At 51.3% G+C, this 18,720-nt stretch overlaps 7 non-coding genes and 14 pseudogenes across 7 annotated transcripts; all 21 read left to right on the top strand.

Moving 5' to 3' along the window:
* The first annotated feature begins 132 nt into the window (after nucleotides 1-132).
* Nucleotides 133-197, top strand: LOC141135453 (U4 spliceosomal RNA; annotated as a pseudogene).
* A 1,125-nt stretch (nucleotides 198-1,322) lies between these two features.
* LOC141135659 (U4 spliceosomal RNA) lies at nucleotides 1,323-1,444 on the top strand (annotated as a pseudogene).
* Nucleotides 1,445-2,085: 641 nt separating this feature from the next.
* TRNAK-UUU (transfer RNA lysine (anticodon UUU)) lies at nucleotides 2,086-2,158 on the top strand. Its single transcript has one exon. It is a non-coding gene; the product is annotated as a tRNA-Lys (tRNA).
* Nucleotides 2,159-2,724: 566 nt separating this feature from the next.
* LOC141135375 (U4 spliceosomal RNA) lies at nucleotides 2,725-2,789 on the top strand (annotated as a pseudogene).
* A 1,132-nt stretch (nucleotides 2,790-3,921) lies between these two features.
* Nucleotides 3,922-4,043, top strand: LOC141135658 (U4 spliceosomal RNA; annotated as a pseudogene).
* A 641-nt stretch (nucleotides 4,044-4,684) lies between these two features.
* Nucleotides 4,685-4,757, top strand: TRNAK-UUU (transfer RNA lysine (anticodon UUU)). The gene has a single exon. It is a non-coding gene; the product is annotated as a tRNA-Lys (tRNA).
* Nucleotides 4,758-5,323: 566 nt separating this feature from the next.
* On the top strand, nucleotides 5,324-5,388 carry LOC141135452 (U4 spliceosomal RNA; annotated as a pseudogene).
* Nucleotides 5,389-6,554: 1,166 nt separating this feature from the next.
* LOC141135887 (U2 spliceosomal RNA) lies at nucleotides 6,555-6,687 on the top strand (annotated as a pseudogene).
* A 1,004-nt stretch (nucleotides 6,688-7,691) lies between these two features.
* Nucleotides 7,692-7,813, top strand: LOC141135657 (U4 spliceosomal RNA; annotated as a pseudogene).
* Nucleotides 7,814-8,454: 641 nt separating this feature from the next.
* TRNAK-UUU (transfer RNA lysine (anticodon UUU)) lies at nucleotides 8,455-8,527 on the top strand. The gene has a single exon. It is a non-coding gene; the product is annotated as a tRNA-Lys (tRNA).
* Nucleotides 8,528-9,093: 566 nt separating this feature from the next.
* Nucleotides 9,094-9,158, top strand: LOC141135451 (U4 spliceosomal RNA; annotated as a pseudogene).
* Nucleotides 9,159-10,284: 1,126 nt separating this feature from the next.
* On the top strand, nucleotides 10,285-10,406 carry LOC141135468 (U4 spliceosomal RNA; annotated as a pseudogene).
* A 641-nt stretch (nucleotides 10,407-11,047) lies between these two features.
* Nucleotides 11,048-11,120, top strand: TRNAK-UUU (transfer RNA lysine (anticodon UUU)). Its single transcript has one exon. It is a non-coding gene; the product is annotated as a tRNA-Lys (tRNA).
* A 566-nt stretch (nucleotides 11,121-11,686) lies between these two features.
* On the top strand, nucleotides 11,687-11,751 carry LOC141135450 (U4 spliceosomal RNA; annotated as a pseudogene).
* A 1,165-nt stretch (nucleotides 11,752-12,916) lies between these two features.
* Nucleotides 12,917-13,049, top strand: LOC141135886 (U2 spliceosomal RNA; annotated as a pseudogene).
* A 1,004-nt stretch (nucleotides 13,050-14,053) lies between these two features.
* Nucleotides 14,054-14,175, top strand: LOC141135656 (U4 spliceosomal RNA; annotated as a pseudogene).
* Nucleotides 14,176-14,816: 641 nt separating this feature from the next.
* On the top strand, nucleotides 14,817-14,889 carry TRNAK-UUU (transfer RNA lysine (anticodon UUU)). Its single transcript has one exon. It is a non-coding gene; the product is annotated as a tRNA-Lys (tRNA).
* Nucleotides 14,890-15,455: 566 nt separating this feature from the next.
* Nucleotides 15,456-15,520, top strand: LOC141135449 (U4 spliceosomal RNA; annotated as a pseudogene).
* Nucleotides 15,521-16,645: 1,125 nt separating this feature from the next.
* LOC141135655 (U4 spliceosomal RNA) lies at nucleotides 16,646-16,767 on the top strand (annotated as a pseudogene).
* A 641-nt stretch (nucleotides 16,768-17,408) lies between these two features.
* TRNAK-UUU (transfer RNA lysine (anticodon UUU)) lies at nucleotides 17,409-17,481 on the top strand. The gene has a single exon. It is a non-coding gene; the product is annotated as a tRNA-Lys (tRNA).
* Nucleotides 17,482-18,047: 566 nt separating this feature from the next.
* On the top strand, nucleotides 18,048-18,188 carry LOC141135194 (U4 spliceosomal RNA). Its single transcript, XR_012243479.1, has one exon. It is a non-coding gene; the product is annotated as a U4 spliceosomal RNA (small nuclear RNA).
* The last annotated feature ends 532 nt before the right edge of the window (nucleotides 18,189-18,720 follow it).

Genomic DNA, 18,720 nt, shown 5'->3' with positions numbered 1-18,720 from the left:
CATCGTCCCTGTCTCATTAACATGCCAAGTCCCAGAATGCTCAGCGGCCCACTGGATGACACTTATGTGTCTCTCCTCAATGTCAATTTCTCCTCCAAGGAAGGGCAGATGTTGGCAGGCACTGATTTGGTTAGCTTTGCGCAGTGGCAGTATCATAGCCAATGAGGTTCAACTGAGGCGTGATTATTGCTAATTGCTTCTCGGCCCTTTGGCTAAGATCAAATCTAGTATCTGTTCTTATCAGTTTCCAGGAGGTGGCGCTTGCTTCTGTCCCTGATCTATGGCGAGATAGAGATGGGATTGCGGTTGCTATGCAAAACCTGCTGGAGTGAAGGTAACCCGGAGCGGTTTGTAGCCGAAAGGGAAGCCTTCTGATGGGGACGGAGAACCATTCGGTCTTGGCGGAGGGTCGGGATCCTGGCCTTCTGGCCTGGATTGGGGCAGCTCTAGCTCTGGACAGTTATTTGGGAGAGAACGCTGGCTCCCCTTGCTCCCACCGGGGGAGCGGCCAGTATTTCCCAAATGTAATTAGGTAGGAGGGATGGAACGACGGTGAAGCCTGATGGCAAGGGCTCTCTCCAAGCTTCCAGAACTCCATACCTTTCTGCCTGGGGTGGGGGCTGCTGTGGTCTGGGCTGTGGGTCAGGGCTTTTTCGAAAAGCCAGTGATGAATGTGCCCCTGAAGTGGCAGTTCAGGGGTGCCGTATAGTCACGGTGTGAAAGCACTTGATTTTATGGCACCATGGTCACTTCACCACAACACACGTTTTTCGCACCTGCCTCTTGGGCCGGGCCTTTTGGCCAGGACCAGGGGAAATTTTTATGCCTGGCCGGAGGGCCGGCCATTGTATAGCACAATGGCCACTTTCACTCTCCCATCTCACTATCTTCCCCACTCTTTCTTTTACCCCTGTTTGTCACCTTTTTGTCCTTTTTTTGGTTGTTTTGTATACACGTTTGTCACTGTGTGGCGAGTAGGGTGTGGGTCCTCGGGCCTACTCTGAAAGTCTTGGGAGGGGGTGGACATAGGCCTTTTGGCTTGGTTCGCCCTCTCCTTTGAGGGGTCTCTCTTCGGGAGAGCCCCACTGTACTTGGGTTGGTCTGCTTCGGCAGTCCTTCCAGTTGTGGGGGTCCGCCTGGTTTCGGCCAGATGGACCCTTTGTCTGAGTACCTCAGTCCCTGTCCGGAGCCTAACGCCCCGGGGGATCAGGGTAAGGTCCTTCCCTAGTGGAGGACTCTGTACACCCGTTGCACGTTTTTGTGTTTCACTCTCTATGTGTGGGCACTTTTTTTTGGCACCGGGTGGAAGTTTTTGAGGTGTGTTTTGCACGCCACTGGCTTTTCGATAGAGTGATTATTGCTAATTGAAAACTTTTCCCAATACCCCGCCACGATGACTTGAAATACAGTCAGCACTGGCAATTTTTGAGAGTCTCTGAGGAGACTGAGCAATGTGTTTTCAACAGCAGATAAGTGATGGCTTCTTACATGCAGACTGAGATGCGTTAGAGTTGAGAAAGTGAGTCACGGGCCCATTGACACCATAGAGAGCTTTTGTGTCATCACGCAGCCTGGGTAGAACAATCAGTGATTGGCACGCGCCGCTCGTTCTTCACTTGCCTGTAATCCAGAGTGGACTCTACCTCGTTTTTTTGCCTGGGTTTCTTCTGCTGGACCTGGCAACATGAGGCTCAAGGTGAACTGTCTTTATTTGTAACCCAGTCACTGATTAAGAATACTGGAAGCGTGTTGGTCCAGGGTTAAGGAAACCTTTCGGGCGGTGTCTTTTTGCAAGGCCCTTGTTTCCGGTCAAAGAGCATTGAACTGTAGGTAAAACTAAGGCAGAAACTTTAGGCGTTCTCCACCTGTACCGGACTGGACCCTATCTGCATGGTTGCAGGTTAGATTCTCCCTTTTATCTTCAACCTGTCCTAGAAAATTAAACGGGAGAGGACGATTGGCCAGCCTGGGCAAGCCAAATACTTGTGCTTTCAGGCACCCGGTCCCCTTGGCTGAATGGTCTTTTTCCACCATACATGTCAAGATTCAAGCAGCTTGGACCGCTATGGAGGAGGAGCTTTGAGAGCCCGGATAGCTCAGTCGGTAGAGCATCAGACTTTTAATCTGAGGGTCCAGGGTTCAAGTCCCTGTTCGGGCGGTGCCTTTCACTTACCTATGAGGCCTTTGAGCTGCCAATAGGGCAGTCTTTATGCACATCTGCCGGGAATGCTCACTGGCTCAGAGAGATGAAATGCCCTAACTTCCCCCTTTCTAGGCTCCTGGAATCTGCCAGAAATAAAGGTGGCTGAAGGTGATTGCTTGACCAACTGTTTCCCAACAACCCTTGTCTATGGCAGCTTACCTGGGCTCCAGTTCAGGCATGTTATCTAGCGAACTTTCAACAAAGGCCCCAAATCCTTCCACCTTGGTCTTTTCTCAGCAGCATAGCTGTTCAAACACATACGCTCCCAGTGGCCTTTCAGGACTGCTGTGGGAGAAACGCATCTGACATCTAGGGCCCTGTCCCTTTAGATTCTCCTTAGTTCTTTCAAATGCTAACACTATTCAGTGGGTAAACAATGCCCACTTAGGCATCGTCCCTGTCTCATTAACATGCCAAGTCCCAGAATGCTCAGCGGCCCACTGGATGACACTTATGTGTCTCTCCTCAATGTCAATTTCTCCTCCAAGGAAGGGCAGATGTTGGCAGGCACTGATTTGGTTAGCTTTGCGCAGTGGCAGTATCATAGCCAATGAGGTTCAACTGAGGCGTGATTATTGCTAATTGCTTCTCGGCCTTTTGGCGAAGATCAAGTGTAGTATCTATTCTTATCAGTTTCCAGGAGGTGGCGCTTGCTTCCGTCCCTGATCTATGGCGAAATAAAGATGGGATTGCGGTTGCTATGCAAAACCTGCTGGAGTGAAGGTGACCTGGAGCGGTTTGTAGCCGAAAGGGAAGCCTTCTGATGGGGATGGAGAACCACGGGGTCTGAACCAGAGGGTCGGGACCCTGGCCTTCTGGCCTGGACTGGGGCGGATCTAGCTCCAGACAGTTATTTGGGAGAGAACGCTTTCTCCTGCCTTGCAAGGGGGGAGGGAGTGGCAAGTACTTCCCGAATGTAATTAGGAGGAGTGATGGGAGCGACGGCAGAGCCTGATGGTAAAGGGCTCTTTCCGGCTTCCTGATCTCCATATCCTTCCTGTCTGTGGTGGGGTCTGCTGTGGTCTGGGCTGGGTGGTCAGGGCTTTTTCGAAAAGCCAGTGGTGAATGTGCCCCTGAAGTGGCAGTTCAGGGGTGCCGTATAGTCACGGTGTGAAAGCACTTGATTTTATGGCACCATGGTCACTTCACCACAACACACGTTTTTCGCACCTGCCTCTTGGGCCGGGCCTTTTGGCCAGGACCAGGGGAAATTTTTATGCCTGGCCGGAGGGCCGGCCATTGTATAGCACAATGGCCACTTTCACTCTCCCATCTCACTATCTTCCCCACTCTTTCTTTTACCCCTGTTTGTCACCTTTTTGTCTTTTTTTTGGTTGTCTTTGTATACACGTTTTGTCACTGTGTGGCGAGTAGGGTGTGGGTCCTCGGGCCTACTCTGAAAGTCTTGGGAGGGGGTGGACATAGGCCTTTTGGCTTGGTTCGCCCTCTCCTTTGAGGGGTCTCTCTTCGGGAGAGCCCCACTGTACTTGGGTTGGTCTGCTTCGGCAGTCCTTCCAGTTGTGGGGGTCCGCCTGGTTTCGGCCGGATGGACCCTTTGTCTGAGTACCTCAGTCCCTGTCCGGAGCCTAACGCCCCGGGGGATCAGGGTAAGGTCCTTCCCTAGTGGAGGACTCTGTACACCCGTTGCACGTTTTTGTGTTTCACTCTCTATGTGTGGGCACTTTTTTTTGGCACCGGGTGGAAGTTTTTGAGGTGTGTTTTGCACGCCACTGGCTTTTCGATAGAGTGATTATTGCTAATTGAAAACTTTTCCCAATACCCCGCCACGATGACTTGAAATACAGTCAGCACTGGCAATTTTTGAGAGTCTCTGAGGAGACTGAGCAATGTGTTTTCAACAGCAGATAAGTGACGGCTTCTTACATGCAGACTGAGATGCATTAGAGTTGAGAAAGTGAGTCACGGGCCCATTGACACCATAGAGAGCTTTTGTGTCATCACGCAGCCTGGGTAGAACAATCAGTGATTGGCACGCGCCGCTCGTTCTTCACTTGCCTGTAATCCAGAGTGGACTCTACCTCGTTTTTTTGCCTGGGTTTCTTCTGCTGGACCTGGCAACATGAGGCTCAAGGTGAACTGTCTTTATTTGTAACCCAGTCACTGATTAAGAATACTGGAAGCGTGTTGGTCCAGGGTTAAGGAAGCCTTTCGGGCGGTGTCTTTTTGCAAGGCCCTTGTTTCCGGTCAAAGAGCATTGAACTGTAGGTAAAACTAAGGCAGAAACTTTAGGCGTTCTCCACCTGTACCGGACTGGACCCTATCTGCATGGTTGCAGGTTAGATTCTCCCTTTTATCTTCAACCTGTCCTAGAAAATTAAACGGGAGAGGACGATTGGCCAGCCTGGGCAAGCCAAATACTTGTGCTTTCAGGCACCCGGTCCCCTTGGCTGAATGGTCTTTTTCCACCATACATGTCAAGATTCAAGCAGCTTGGACCGCTATGGAGGAGGAGCTTTGAGAGCCCGGATAGCTCAGTCGGTAGAGCATCAGACTTTTAATCTGAGGGTCCAGGGTTCAAGTCCCTGTTCGGGCGGTGCCTTTCACTTACCTATGAGGCCTTTGAGCTGCCAATAGGGCAGTCTTTATGCACATCTGCCGGGAATGCTCACTGGCTCAGAGAGATGAAATGCCCTAACTTCCCCCTTTCTAGGCTCCTGGAATCTGCCAGAAATAAAGGTGGCTGAAGGTGATTGCTTGACCAACTGTTTCCCAACAACCCTTGTCTATGGCAGCTTACCTGGGCTCCAGTTCAGGCATGTTATCTAGCGAACTTTCAACAAAGGCCCCAAATCCTTCCACCTTGGTCTTTTCTCAGCAGCATAGCTGTTCAAACACATACGCTCCCAGTGGCCTTTCAGGACTGCTGTGGGAGAAACGCATCTGACATCTAGGGCCCTGTCCCTTTAGATTCTCCTTAGTTCTTTCAAATGCTAACACTATTCAGTGGGTAAACAATGCCCACTTAGGCATCGTCCCTGTCTCATTAACATGCCAAGTCCCAGAATGCTCAGCGGCCCACTGGATGACACTTATGTGTCTCTCCTCAATGTCAATTTCTCCTCCAAGGAAGGGCAGATGTTGGCAGGCACTGATTTGGTTAGCTTTGCGCAGTGGCAGTATCATAGCCAATGAGGTTCAACTGAGGCGTGATTATTGCTAATTGCTTCTCGGCCCTTTGGCTAAGATCAAATCTAGTATCTGTTCTTATCAGTTTCCAGGAGGTGGCGCTTGCTTCTGTCCCTGATCTATGGCGAGATAGAGATGGGATTGCGGTTGCTATGCAAAACCTGCTGGAGTGAAGGTAACCCGGAGCGGTTTGTAGCCGAAAGGGAAGCCTTCTGATGGGGACGGAGAACCATTCGGTCTTGGCGGAGGGTCGGGATCCTGGCCTTCTGGCCTGGATTGGGGCAGCTCTAGCTCTGGACAGTTATTTGGGAGAGAACGCTGGCTCCCCTTGCTCCCACCGGGGGAGCGGCCAGTATTTCCCAAATGTAATTAGGTAGGAGGGATGGAACGACGGTGAAGCCTGATGGCAAGGGCTCTCTCCAAGCTTCCAGAACTCCATACCTTTCTGCCTGGGGTGGGGGCTGCTGTGGTCTGGGCTGTGGGTCAGGGCTTTTTCGAAAAGCCAGTGATGAATGTGCCCCTGAAGTGGCAGTTCAGGGGTGCCGTATAGTCACGGTGTGAAAGCACTTGATTTTATGGCACCATGGTCACTTCACCACAACACACGTTTTTCGCACCTGCCTCTTGGGCCGGGCCTTTTGGCCAGGACCAGGGGAAATTTTTATGCCTGGCCGGAGGGCCGGCCATTGTATAGCACAATGGCCACTTTCACTCTCCCATCTCACTATCTTCCCCACTCTTTCTTTTACCCCTGTTTGTCACCTTTTTGTCCTTTTTTTGGTTGTTTTGTATACACGTTTGTCACTGTGTGGCGAGTAGGGTGTGGGTCCTCGGGCCTACTCTGAAAGTCTTGGGAGGGGGTGGACATAGGCCTTTTGGCTTGGTTCGCCCTCTCCTTTGAGGGGTCTCTCTTCGGGAGAGCCCCACTGTACTTGGGTTGGTCTGCTTCGGCAGTCCTTCCAGTTGTGGGGGTCCGCCTGGTTTCGGCCAGATGGACCCTTTGTCTGAGTACCTCAGTCCCTGTCCGGAGCCTAACGCCCCGGGGGATCAGGGTAAGGTCCTTCCCTAGTGGAGGACTCTGTACACCCGTTGCACGTTTTTGTGTTTCACTCTCTATGTGTGGGCACTTTTTTTTGGCACCGGGTGGAAGTTTTTGAGGTGTGTTTTGCACGCCACTGGCTTTTCGATAGAGTGATTATTGCTAATTGCTTCTCGGCCTTTTGGCGAAGATCAAGTGTAGTATCTATTCTTATCAGTTTCCAGGAGGTGGCGCTTGCTTCCGTCCCTGATCTATGGCGAAATAAAGATGGGATTGCGGTTGCTATGCAAAACCTGCTGGAGTGAAGGTGACCTGGAGCGGTTTGTAGCCGAAAGGGAAGCCTTCTGATGGGGATGGAGAACCACGGGGTCTGAACCAGAGGGTCGGGACCCTGGCCTTCTGGCCTGGACTGGGGCGGATCTAGCTCCAGACAGTTATTTGGGAGAGAACGCTTTCTCCTGCCTTGCAAGGGGGGAGGGAGTGGCAAGTACTTCCCGAATGTAATTAGGAGGAGTGATGGGAGCGACGGCAGAGCCTGATGGTAAAGGGCTCTTTCCGGCTTCCTGATCTCCATATCCTTCCTGTCTGTGGTGGGGTCTGCTGTGGTCTGGGCTGGGTGGTCAGGGCTTTTTCGAAAAGCCAGTGGTGAATGTGCCCCTGAAGTGGCAGTTCAGGGGTGCCGTATAGTCACGGTGTGAAAGCACTTGATTTTATGGCACCATGGTCACTTCACCACAACACACGTTTTTCGCACCTGCCTCTTGGGCCGGGCCTTTTGGCCAGGACCAGGGGAAATTTTTATGCCTGGCCGGAGGGCCGGCCATTGTATAGCACAATGGCCACTTTCACTCTCCCATCTCACTATCTTCCCCACTCTTTCTTTTACCCCTGTTTGTCACCTTTTTGTCTTTTTTTTGGTTGTCTTTGTATACACGTTTTGTCACTGTGTGGCGAGTAGGGTGTGGGTCCTCGGGCCTACTCTGAAAGTCTTGGGAGGGGGTGGACATAGGCCTTTTGGCTTGGTTCGCCCTCTCCTTTGAGGGGTCTCTCTTCGGGAGAGCCCCACTGTACTTGGGTTGGTCTGCTTCGGCAGTCCTTCCAGTTGTGGGGGTCCGCCTGGTTTCGGCCGGATGGACCCTTTGTCTGAGTACCTCAGTCCCTGTCTGGAGCCTAACGCCCCGGGGGATCAGGGTAAGGTCCTTCCCTAGTGGAGGACTCTGTACACCCGTTGCACGTTTTTGTGTTTCACTCTCTATGTGTGGGCACTTTTTTTTGGCACCGGGTGGAAGTTTTTGAGGTGTGTTTTGCACGCCACTGGCTTTTCGATAGAGTGATTATTGCTAATTGAAAACTTTTCCCAATACCCCGCCACGATGACTTGAAATACAGTCAGCACTGGCAATTTTTGAGAGTCTCTGAGGAGACTGAGCAATGTGTTTTCAACAGCAGATAAGTGACGGCTTCTTACATGCAGACTGAGATGCGTTAGAGTTGAGAAAGTGAGTCACGGGCCCATTGACACCATAGAGAGCTTTTGTGTCATCACGCAGCCTGGGTAGAACAATCAGTGATTGGCACGCGCCGCTCGTTCTTCACTTGCCTGTAATCCAGAGTGGACTCTACCTCGTTTTTTTGCCTGGGTTTCTTCTGCTGGACCTGGCAACATGAGGCTCAAGGTGAACTGTCTTTATTTGTAACCCAGTCACTGATTAAGAATACTGGAAGCGTGTTGGTCCAGGGTTAAGGAAGCCTTTCGGGCGGTGTCTTTTTGCAAGGCCCTTGTTTCCGGTCAAAGAGCATTGAACTGTAGGTAAAACTAAGGCAGAAACTTTAGGCGTTCTCCACCTGTACCGGACTGGACCCTATCTGCATGGTTGCAGGTTAGATTCTCCCTTTTATCTTCAACCTGTCCTAGAAAATTAAACGGGAGAGGACGATTGGCCAGCCTGGGCAAGCCAAATACTTGTGCTTTCAGGCACCCGGTCCCCTTGGCTGAATGGTCTTTTTCCACCATACATGTCAAGATTCAAGCAGCTTGGACCGCTATGGAGGAGGAGCTTTGAGAGCCCGGATAGCTCAGTCGGTAGAGCATCAGACTTTTAATCTGAGGGTCCAGGGTTCAAGTCCCTGTTCGGGCGGTGCCTTTCACTTACCTATGAGGCCTTTGAGCTGCCAATAGGGCAGTCTTTATGCACATCTGCCGGGAATGCTCACTGGCTCAGAGAGATGAAATGCCCTAACTTCCCCCTTTCTAGGCTCCTGGAATCTGCCAGAAATAAAGGTGGCTGAAGGTGATTGCTTGACCAACTGTTTCCCAACAACCCTTGTCTATGGCAGCTTACCTGGGCTCCAGTTCAGGCATGTTATCTAGCGAACTTTCAACAAAGGCCCCAAATCCTTCCACCTTGGTCTTTTCTCAGCAGCATAGCTGTTCAAACACATACGCTCCCAGTGGCCTTTCAGGACTGCTGTGGGAGAAACGCATCTGACATCTAGGGCCCTGTCCCTTTAGATTCTCCTTAGTTCTTTCAAATGCTAACACTATTCAGTGGGTAAACAATGCCCACTTAGGCATCGTCCCTGTCTCATTAACATGCCAAGTCCCAGAATGCTCAGCGGCCCACTGGATGACACTTATGTGTCTCTCCTCAATGTCAGTTTCTCCTCCAAGGAAGGGCAGATGTTGGCAGGCACTGATTTGGTTAGCTTTGCGCAGTGGCAGTATCATAGCCAATGAGGTTCAACTGAGGCGTGATTATTGCTAATTGCTTCTCGGCCCTTTGGCTAAGATCAAATCTAGTATCTGTTCTTATCAGTTTCCAGGAGGTGGCGCTTGCTTCTGTCCCTGATCTATGGCGAGATAGAGATGGGATTGCGGTTGCTATGCAAAACCTGCTGGAGTGAAGGTAACCCGGAGCGGTTTGTAGCCGAAAGGGAAGCCTTCTGATGGGGACGGAGAACCATTCGGTCTTGGCGGAGGGTCGGGATCCTGGCCTTCTGGCCTGGATTGGGGCAGCTCTAGCTCTGGACAGTTATTTGGGAGAGAACGCTGGCTCCCCTTGCTCCCACCGGGGGAGCGGCCAGTATTTCCCAAATGTAATTAGGTAGGAGGGATGGAACGACGGTGAAGCCTGATGGCAAGGGCTCTCTCCAAGCTTCCAGAACTCCATACCTTTCTGCCTGGGGTGGGGGCTGCTGTGGTCTGGGCTGTGGGTCAGGGCTTTTTCGAAAAGCCAGTGATGAATGTGCCCCTGAAGTGGCAGTTCAGGGGTGCCGTATAGTCACGGTGTGAAAGCACTTGATTTTATGGCACCATGGTCACTTCACCACAACACACGTTTTTCGCACCTGCCTCTTGGGCCGGGCCTTTTGGCCAGGACCAGGGGAAATTTTTATGCCTGGCCGGAGGGCCGGCCATTGTATAGCACAATGGCCACTTTCACTCTCCCATCTCACTATCTTCCCCACTCTTTCTTTTACCCCTGTTTGTCACCTTTTTGTCCTTTTTTTTGGTTGTTTTGTATACACGTTTGTCACTGTGTGGCGAGTAGGGTGTGGGTCCTCGGGCCTACTCTGAAAGTCTTGGGAGGGGGTGGACATAGGCCTTTTGGCTTGGTTCGCCCTCTCCTTTGAGGGGTCTCTCTTCGGGAGAGCCCCACTGTACTTGGGTTGGTCTGCTTCGGCAGTCCTTCCAGTTGTGGGGGTCCGCCTGGTTTCGGCCAGATGGACCCTTTGTCTGAGTACCTCAGTCCCTGTCCGGAGCCTAACGCCCCGGGGGATCAGGGTAAGGTCCTTCCCTAGTGGAGGACTCTGTACACCCGTTGCACGTTTTTGTGTTTCACTCTCTATGTGTGGGCACTTTTTTTTGGCACCGGGTGGAAGTTTTTGAGGTGTGTTTTGCACGCCACTGGCTTTTCGATAGAGTGATTATTGCTAATTGAAAACTTTTCCCAATACCCCGCCATGATGACTTGAAATACAGTCAGCACTGGCAATTTTTGAGAGTCTCTGAGGAGACTGAGCAATGTGTTTTCAACAGCAGATAAGTGATGGCTTCTTACATGCAGACTGAGATGCGTTAGAGTTGAGAAAGTGAGTCACGGGCCCATTGACACCATAGAGAGCTTTTGTGTCATCACGCAGCCTGGGTAGAACAATCAGTGATTGGCACGCGCCGCTCGTTCTTCACTTGCCTGTAATCCAGAGTGGACTCTACCTCGTTTTTTTGCCTGGGTTTCTTCTGCTGGACCTGGCAACATGAGGCTCAAGGTGAACTGTCTTTATTTGTAACCCAGTCACTGATTAAGAATACTGGAAGCGTGTTGGTCCAGGGTTAAGGAAGCCTTTCGGGCGGTGTCTTTTTGCAAGGCCCTTGTTTCCGGTCAAAGAGCATTGAACTGTAGGTAAAACTAAGGCAGAAACTTTAGGCGTTCTCCACCTGTACCGGACTGGACCCTATCTGCATGGTTGCAGGTTAGATTCTCCCTTTTATCTTCAACCTGTCCTAGAAAATTAAACGGGAGAGGACGATTGGCCAGCCTGGGCAAGCCAAATACTTGTGCTTTCAGGCACCCGGTCCCCTTGGCTGAATGGTCTTTTTCCACCATACATGTCAAGATTCAAGCAGCTTGGACCGCTATGGAGGAGGAGCTTTGAGAGCCCGGATAGCTCAGTCGGTAGAGCATCAGACTTTTAATCTGAGGGTCCAGGGTTCAAGTCCCTGTTCGGGCGGTGCCTTTCACTTACCTATGAGGCCTTTGAGCTGCCAATAGGGCAGTCTTTATGCACATCTGCCGGGAATGCTCACTGGCTCAGAGAGATGAAATGCCCTAACTTCCCCCTTTCTAGGCTCCTGGAATCTGCCAGAAATAAAGGTGGCTGAAGGTGATTGCTTGACCAACTGTTTCCCAACAACCCTTGTCTATGGCAGCTTACCTGGGCTCCAGTTCAGGCATGTTATCTAGCGAACTTTCAACAAAGGCCCCAAATCCTTCCACCTTGGTCTTTTCTCAGCAGCATAGCTGTTCAAACACATACGCTCCCAGTGGCCTTTCAGGACTGCTGTGGGAGAAACGCATCTGACATCTAGGGCCCTGTCCCTTTAGATTCTCCTTAGTTCTTTCAAATGCTAACACTATTCAGTGGGTAAACAATGCCCACTTAGGCATCGTCCCTGTCTCATTAACATGCCAAGTCCCAGAATGCTCAGCGGCCCACTGGATGACACTTATGTGTCTCTCCTCAATGTCAATTTCTCCTCCAAGGAAGGGCAGATGTTGGCAGGCACTGATTTGGTTAGCTTTGCGCAGTGGCAGTATCATAGCCAATGAGGTTCAACTGAGGCGTGATTATTGCTAATTGCTTCTCGGCCCTTTGGCTAAGATCGAATCTAGTATCTGTTCTTATCAGTTTCCAGGAGGTGGCGCTTGCTTCTGTCCCTGATCTATGGCGAGATAGAGATGGGATTGCGGTTGCTATGCAAAACCTGCTGGAGTGAAGGTAACCCGGAGCGGTTTGTAGCCGAAAGGGAAGCCTTCTGATGGGGACGGAGAACCATTCGGTCTTGGCGGAGGGTCGGGATCCTGGCCTTCTGGCCTGGATTGGGGCAGCTCTAGCTCTGGACAGTTATTTGGGAGAGAACGCTGGCTCCCCTTGCTCCCACCGGGGGAGCGGCCAGTATTTCCCAAATGTAATTAGGTAGGAGGGACGGAACGACGGTGAAGCCTGATGGCAAGGGCTCTCTCCAAGCTTCCAGAACTCCATACCTTTCTGCCTGGGGTGGGGGCTGCTGTGGTCTGGGCTGTGGGTCAGGGCTTTTTCGAAAAGCCAGTGGTGAATGTGCCCCTGAAGTGGCAGTTCAGGGGTGCCGTATGGTCACGGTGTGAAAGCACTTGATTTTATGGCACCATGGTCACTTCACCACAACACACGTTTTTCGCACCTGCCTCTTGGGCCGGGCCTTTTGGCCAGGACCAGGGGAAATTTTTATGCCTGGCCGGAGGGCCGGCCATTGTATAGCACAATGGCCACTTTCACTCTCCCATCTCACTATCTTCCCCACTCTTTCTTTTACCCCTGTTTGTCACCTTTTGTCCTTTTTTTGGTTGTTTTGTATACACGTTTGTCACTGTGTGGCGAGTAGGGTGTGGGTCCTCGGGCCTACTCTGAAAGTCTTGGGAGGGGGTGGACATAGGCCTTTTGGCTTGGTTCGCCCTCTCCTTTGAGGGGTCTCTCTTCGGGAGAGCCCCACTGTACTTGGGTTGGTCTGCTTCGGCAGTCCTTCCAGTTGTGGGGGTCCGCCTGGTTTCGGCCAGATGGACCCTTTGTCTGAGTACCTCAGTCCCTGTCTGGAGCCTAACGCCCCGGGGGATCAGGGTAAGGTCCTTCCCTAGTGGAGGACTCTGTACACCCGTTGCACGTTTTTGTGTTTCACTCTCTATGTGTGGGCACTTTTTTTTGGCACCGGGTGGAAGTTTTTGAGGTGTGTTTTGCACGCCACTGGCTTTTCGATAGAGTGATTATTGCTAATTGCTTCTCGGCCTTTTGGCGAAGATCAAGTGTAGTATCTATTCTTATCAGTTTCCAGGAGGTGGCGCTTGCTTCCGTCCCTGATCTATGGCGAAATAAAGATGGGATTGCGGTTGCTATGCAAAACCTGCTGGAGTGAAGGTGACCTGGAGCGGTTTGTAGCCGAAAGGGAAGCCTTCTGATGGGGATGGAGAACCACGGGGTCTGAACCAGAGGGTCGGGACCCTGGCCTTCTGGCCTGGACTGGGGCGGATCTAGCTCCAGACAGTTATTTGGGAGAGAACGCTTTCTCCTGCCTTGCAAGGGGGGAGGGAGTGGCAAGTACTTCCCGAATGTAATTAGGAGGAGTGATGGGAGCGACGGCAGAGCCTGATGGTAAAGGGCTCTTTCCGGCTTCCTGATCTCCATATCCTTCCTGTCTGTGGTGGGGTCTGCTGTGGTCTGGGCTGGGTGGTCAGGGCTTTTTCGAAAAGCCAGTGGTGAATGTGCCCCTGAAGTGGCAGTTCAGGGGTGCCGTATAGTCACGGTGTGAAAGCACTTGATTTTATGGCACCATGGTCACTTCACCACAACACACGTTTTTCGCACCTGCCTCTTGGGCCGGGCCTTTTGGCCAGGACCAGGGGAAATTTTTATGCCTGGCCGGAGGGCCGGCCATTGTATAGCACAATGGCCACTTTCACTCTCCCATCTCACTATCTTCCCCACTCTTTCTTTTACCCCTGTTTGTCACCTTTTTGTCTTTTTTTTGGTTGTCTTTGTATACACGTTTTGTCACTGTGTGGCGAGTAGGGTGTGGGTCCTCGGGCCTACTCTGAAAGTCTTGGGAGGGGGTGGACATAGGCCTTTTGGCTTGGTTCGCCCTCTCCTTTGAGGGGTCTCTCTTCGGGAGAGCCCCACTGTACTTGGGTTGGTCTGCTTCGGCAGTCCTTCCAGTTGTGGGGGTCCGCCTGGTTTCGGCCGGATGGACCCTTTGTCTGAGTACCTCAGTCCCTGTCTGGAGCCTAACGCCCCGGGGGATCAGGGTAAGGTCCTTCCCTAGTGGAGGACTCTGTACACCCGTTGCACGTTTTTGTGTTTCACTCTCTATGTGTGGGCACTTTTTTTTGGCACCGGGTGGAAGTTTTTGAGGTGTGTTTTGCACGCCACTGGCTTTTCGATAGAGTGATTATTGCTAATTGAAAACTTTTCCCAATACCCCGCCACGATGACTTGAAATACAGTCAGCACTGGCAATTTTTGAGAGTCTCTGAGGAGACTGAGCAATGTGTTTTCAACAGCAGATAAGTGACGGCTTCTTACATGCAGACTGAGATGCGTTAGAGTTGAGAAAGTGAGTCACGGGCCCATTGACACCATAGAGAGCTTTTGTGTCATCACGCAGCCTGGGTAGAACAATCAGTGATTGGCACGCGCCGCTCGTTCTTCACTTGCCTGTAATCCAGAGTGGACTCTACCTCGTTTTTTTGCCTGGGTTTCTTCTGCTGGACCTGGCAACATGAGGCTCAAGGTGAACTGTCTTTATTTGTAACCCAGTCACTGATTAAGAATACTGGAAGCGTGTTGGTCCAGGGTTAAGGAAGCCTTTCGGGCGGTGTCTTTTTGCAAGGCCCTTGTTTCCGGTCAAAGAGCATTGAACTGTAGGTAAAACTAAGGCAGAAACTTTAGGCGTTCTCCACCTGTACCGGACTGGACCCTATCTGCATGGTTGCAGGTTAGATTCTCCCTTTTATCTTCAACCTGTCCTAGAAAATTAAACGGGAGAGGACGATTGGCCAGCCTGGGCAAGCCAAATACTTGTGCTTTCAGGCACCCGGTCCCCTTGGCTGAATGGTCTTTTTCCACCATACATGTCAAGATTCAAGCAGCTTGGACCGCTATGGAGGAGGAGCTTTGAGAGCCCGGATAGCTCAGTCGGTAGAGCATCAGACTTTTAATCTGAGGGTCCAGGGTTCAAGTCCCTGTTCGGGCGGTGCCTTTCACTTACCTATGAGGCCTTTGAGCTGCCAATAGGGCAGTCTTTATGCACATCTGCCGGGAATGCTCACTGGCTCAGAGAGATGAAATGCCCTAACTTCCCCCTTTCTAGGCTCCTGGAATCTGCCAGAAATAAAGGTGGCTGAAGGTGATTGCTTGACCAACTGTTTCCCAACAACCCTTGTCTATGGCAGCTTACCTGGGCTCCAGTTCAGGCATGTTATCTAGCGAACTTTCAACAAAGGCCCCAAATCCTTCCACCTTGGTCTTTTCTCAGCAGCATAGCTGTTCAAACACATACGCTCCCAGTGGCCTTTCAGGACTGCTGTGGGAGAAACGCATCTGACATCTAGGGCCCTGTCCCTTTAGATTCTCCTTAGTTCTTTCAAATGCTAACACTATTCAGTGGGTAAACAATGCCCACTTAGGCATCGTCCCTGTCTCATTAACATGCCAAGTCCCAGAATGCTCAGCGGCCCACTGGATGACACTTATGTGTCTCTCCTCAATGTCAGTTTCTCCTCCAAGGAAGGGCAGATGTTGGCAGGCACTGATTTGGTTAGCTTTGCGCAGTGGCAGTATCATAGCCAATGAGGTTCAACTGAGGCGTGATTATTGCTAATTGCTTCTCGGCCCTTTGGCTAAGATCGAATCTAGTATCTGTTCTTATCAGTTTCCAGGAGGTGGCGCTTGCTTCTGTCCCTGATCTATGGCGAGATAGAGATGGGATTGCGGTTGCTATGCAAAACCTGCTGGAGTGAAGGTAACCCGGAGCGGTTTGTAGCCGAAAGGGAAGCCTTCTGATGGGGACGGAGAACCATTCGGTCTTGGCGGAGGGTCGGGATCCTGGCCTTCTGGCCTGGATTGGGGCAGCTCTAGCTCTGGACAGTTATTTGGGAGAGAACGCTGGCTCCCCTTGCTCCCACCGGGGGAGCGGCCAGTATTTCCCAAATGTAATTAGGTAGGAGGGACGGAACGACGGTGAAGCCTGATGGCAAGGGCACTCTCCAAGCTTCCAGAACTCCATACCTTTCTGCCTGGGGTGGGGGCTGCTGTGGTCTGGGCTGTGGGTCAGGGCTTTTTCGAAAAGCCAGTGGTGAATGTGCCCCTGAAGTGGCAGTTCAGGGGTGCCGTATAGTCACGGTGTGAAAGCACTTGATTTTATGGCACCATGGTCACTTCACCACAACACACGTTTTTCGCACCTGCCTCTTGGGCCGGGCCTTTTGGCCAGGACCAGGGGAAATTTTTATGCCTGGCCGGAGGGCCGGCCATTGTATAGCACAATGGCCACTTTCACTCTCCCATCTCACTATCTTCCCCACTCTTTCTTTTACCCCTGTTTGTCACCTTTTTGTCCTTTTTTTGGTTGTTTTGTATACACGTTTGTCACTGTGTGGCGAGTAGGGTGTGGGTCCTCGGGCCTACTCTGAAAGTCTTGGGAGGGGGTGGACATAGGCCTTTTGGCTTGGTTCGCCCTCTCCTTTGAGGGGTCTCTCTTCGGGAGAGCCCCACTGTACTTGGGTTGGTCTGCTTCGGCAGTCCTTCCAGTTGTGGGGGTCCGCCTGGTTTCGGCCAGATGGACCCTTTGTCTGAGTACCTCAGTCCCTGTCTGGAGCCTAACGCCCCGGGGGATCAGGGTAAGGTCCTTCCCTAGTGGAGGACTCTGTACACCCGTTGCACGTTTTTGTGTTTCACTCTCTATGTGTGGGCACTTTTTTTTGGCACCGGGTGGAAGTTTTTGAGGTGTGTTTTGCACGCCACTGGCTTTTCGATAGAGTGATTATTGCTAATTGAAAACTTTTCCCAATACCCCGCCACGATGACTTGAAATACAGTCAGCACTGGCAATTTTTGAGAGTCTCTGAGGAGACTGAGCAATGTGTTTTCAACAGCAGATAAGTGACGGCTTCTTACATGCAGACTGAGATGCGTTAGAGTTGAGAAAGTGAGTCACGGGCCCATTGACACCATAGAGAGCTTTTGTGTCATCACGCAGCCTGGGTAGAACAATCAGTGATTGGCACGCACCGCTCGTTCTTCACTTGCCTGTAATCCAGAGTGGACTCTACCTCGTTTTTTTGCCTGGGTTTCTTCTGCTGGACCTGGCAACATGAGGCTCAAGGTGAACTGTCTTTATTTGTAACCCAGTCACTGATTAAGAATACTGGAAGCGTGTTGGTCCAGGGTTAAGGAAGCCTTTCGGGCGGTGTCTTTTTGCAAGGCCCTTGTTTCCGGTCAAAGAGCATTGAACTGTAGGTAAAACTAAGGCAGAAACTTTAGGCGTTCTCCACCTGTACCGGACTGGACCCTATCTGCATGGTTGCAGGTTAGATTCTCCCTTTTATCTTCAACCTGTCCTAGAAAATTAAACGGGAGAGGACGATTGGCCAGCCTGGGCAAGCCAAATACTTGTGCTTTCAGGCACCCGGTCCCCTTGGCTGAATGGTCTTTTTCCACCATACATGTCAAGATTCAAGCAGCTTGGACCGCTATGGAGGAGGAGCTTTGAGAGCCCGGATAGCTCAGTCGGTAGAGCATCAGACTTTTAATCTGAGGGTCCAGGGTTCAAGTCCCTGTTCGGGCGGTGCCTTTCACTTACCTATGAGGCCTTTGAGCTGCCAATAGGGCAGTCTTTATGCACATCTGCCGGGAATGCTCACTGGCTCAGAGAGATGAAATGTCCTAACTTCCCCCTTTCTAGGCTCCTGGAATCTGCCAGAAATAAAGGTGGCTGAAGGTGATTGCTTGACCAACTGTTTCCCAACAACCCTTGTCTATGGCAGCTTACCTGGGCTCCAGTTCAGGCATGTTATCTAGCGAACTTTCAACAAAGGCCCCAAATCCTTCCACCTTGGTCTTTTCTCAGCAGCATAGCTGTTCAAACACATACGCTCCCAGTGGCCTTTCAGGACTGCTGTGGGAGAAACGCATCTGACATCTAGGGCCCTGTCCCTTTAGATTCTCCTTAGTTCTTTCAAATGCTAACACTATTCAGTGGGTAAACAATGCCCACTTAGGCATCGTCCCTGTCTCATTAACATGCCAAGTCCCAGAATGCTCAGCGGCCCACTGGATGACACTTATGTGTCTCTCCTCAATGTCAATTTCTCCTCCAAGGAAGGGCAGATGTTGGCAGGCACTGATTTGGTTAGCTTTGCGCAGTGGCAGTATCATAGCCAATGAGGTTCAACTGAGGCGTGATTATTGCTAATTGAAAACTTTTCCCAATACCCCGCCACGATGACTTGAAATACAGTCAGCACTGGCAATTTTTGAGAGTCTCTGAGGAGACTGAGCAATGTGTTTTCAACAGCAGATAAGTGACGGCTTCTTACATGCAGACTGAGATGCGTTAGAATTGAGAAAGTGAGTCACGGGCCCATTGACACCATAGAGAGCTTTTGTGTCATCACGCAGCCTGGGTAGAACAATCAGTGATTGGCACGCGCCGCTCGTTCTTCACTTGCCTGTAATCCAGAGTGGACTCTACCTCGTTTTTTTGCCTGGGTTTCTTCTGCTGGACCTGGCAACATGAGGCTCAAGGTGAACTGTCTTTATTTGTAACCCAGTCACTGATTAAGAATACTGGAAGCGTGTTGGTCCAGGGTTAAGGAAGCCTTTCGGGCGGTGTCTTTTTGCAAGGCCCTTGTTTCCGGTCAAAGAGCATTGAACTGTAGGTAAAACTAAGGCAGAAACTTTAGGCGTTCTCCACCTGTACCGGACTGGACCCTATCTGCATGGTTGCAGGTTAGATTCTCCCTTTTATCTTCAACCTGTCCTAGAAAATTAAACGGGAGAGGACGATTGGCCAGCCTGGGCAAGC

The sequence above is a fragment of the Aquarana catesbeiana genome, linkage group LG03 (genome assembly GCF_042186555.1).
Source record: "Aquarana catesbeiana isolate 2022-GZ linkage group LG03, ASM4218655v1, whole genome shotgun sequence".
In the NCBI taxonomy this organism is placed as follows: domain Eukaryota; kingdom Metazoa; phylum Chordata; class Amphibia; order Anura; family Ranidae; genus Aquarana; species Aquarana catesbeiana.
This window is presented reverse-complemented; position numbering and strand designations above follow the sequence as displayed.